The sequence below is a fragment of the Fukomys damarensis genome, unplaced genomic scaffold (genome assembly GCF_012274545.1).
Source record: "Fukomys damarensis isolate Sample0158 unplaced genomic scaffold, DMR_v1.0_HiC HiC_scaffold_27, whole genome shotgun sequence".
Taxonomy (NCBI): Eukaryota; Metazoa; Chordata; class Mammalia; order Rodentia; family Bathyergidae; genus Fukomys; species Fukomys damarensis.
This window is the reverse complement of record NW_022900939.1, coordinates 28,549,666-28,551,865: the sequence shown is the minus strand read 5'-3', so window position 1 is coordinate 28,551,865 and position 2,200 is coordinate 28,549,666.

Below are 2,200 nucleotides of genomic sequence, written 5' to 3'. Positions count from 1 at the left end.
GGGTGTAGATATTGGGAAAGCTTATGCTGGGTGTGAATGCTACCCTCCTTAATGGAGTGTAGCCTGCATATAATATAAGGGACAGAAAGAGGGCTGCTATTTTCACTTACTGCTTTACCATTTTTGCTGCTTACTACCTTGCTGCTTTCTGCCTTCTCCCTACCATTGACTCTTTCTTCTCTACCATGCCACCCTGACATGGGGCCAGGCAACTATGAACTGAAACCTCTACATATTGTGAGCTACAATAAACCTTTTATCCTTTAACTTTGGATGTCAGGTTTTTTGTCTCAGCAAAAGAAAAGTAACTCATACAGACTCAAATTTAAGAACCTAATCAAAAAATTGGTATCTGAAATAAATAGATACTTCTCAGATGAAGAAATAGAAACAACAAATAAATATATGAGAAAATGTTCAACATCACTGGTCATTTGAAATATGCAAATAAAAAACAACACTGAGATTCCATCTCACTGCAGAAGGAATGGTTATTATCAATAAATCAACCAATAACAAATATTGACATGGCTATAGGAGAAAAAGGAACCCTTCTCCACTGTTCGTGGGAGTGTAAATTTGTGCAAACACTAGAAATCAATGTGGAGATACCTCAAAAAACTAGGGTTAGAGGTCCCATTTGACCCAGTTATTCCCCTTCTTGATACCTTCCTGAAAGAAACAAAAGCACCATACCACAACAATATGTGCACACCCGTGTTTATAGCAGCACACTTCGTAACAGCTTAATCTTGGAAATAGCCTAAGTTCCCATCAACTGATGAATGGATAGAGATGTGGGTTTTTTTCACACAATGGAGTACTACTCTGCCATAAGAAGAATAAGCTTGAGACATTTTCAGCTAAATGAATAAACCTGGACAGCATATCCAGTAAGTGAAATAGATCAGATATACATGTTTAAATACTGCATTGTTTCTCTAGTGTGACAACCTGAAAGAGTAAATAGGAAGCAAAATGTATGAAAGATTAGGAAATGGAAAGACAAGGTTCAAATGAGAAGGGGAACAAGGGAGGTCAGGGGAGAAGAGGAAAGAAGGAACAATGAAGAAATGGAAACAAAGTTTTTGTAAACAAGGAGAGGAAGAGGGATATATGTAAGGGAAGAGAAGGGAATGGGGAAAAGAGAAGCAAGGTATAACCTGTACAGGGACAAATTTCATATGATGAATGTTATCATTGTGTATATCTAAAATGTACCAATAAAATTTTTTAAAATAAAAATAAATTTTAAAAGATAGAACATAGATGATGGATAAATAGATAGATGATAAATAGATAATAGTTAACATGAGTGATGTGAAAAGTAGTTGTCCTGGGCAGAGGGATTTCAGAAAAGTGTAGGTTTCTTTATAATTTTATGCATTGTTCACATTTTCTATATGTCTGACTCTATTTTAAATCTAGGGGTATATTTTTGTATTAGAAAAAAGCAAACAACAGCAAACCTTTCCCTGTCCTGGGAATGGGAACCATGGACAAATCCCTTGCCTGAGTGGAGTAGAGGGGCATCATCCAAAAGCACGCAGAATGTGTGCAGGAAGCGCAGAAGCAGGGCTCTCCTGCATACGGGTACACCTTGGTTAGATTTGGAGGCAAAATGAGAAACTAATTCCCTTTGAATTTTCCATAATATCACTTCTTTTTCTTTGTTTCTTTGAGACAGGGTCTCATTACGTAGTTCAGGCTGATCTTGAACTTACTATGTAACCTAGAATAGCCTGGAACTCACAGTGATCCTCCTGCTTCAGCCTCCCAAGCGGTGGGATTATAGGCATTTGCCAGCATGCTTGGCTTTATAATACTGCTTCTTATAAGTATTCCTTGTATATTGACCTACCTCATCACAAGTGTAAAAGACAAAGTTATCAAAACATGTATTAAAAGCAGCATTCTTCTACCCAGCAATGAGCTGGGCTGCCCTTGCTCACCTCCTTCCTTGCTGTTCCCAGTGTTTACATGTGTGTCCTTCATTTATTAGATGCTATGGGAAGAAGAATCAAGAAGAACATCTAGGTTTTTGGCCTAAGAGCTAAGATAAACAGTGTGGCATTTATTAAGAAGGGAAAGGACTGGGGATTTAGCTCAGCAGTTCCGCTGCCTACCTTGCAAGCACAAGGACCCGAGTTCAACCCCTACCAAAAACAAAAAAAGAAAAAGAAAGAAGAAAGAAAAGAAG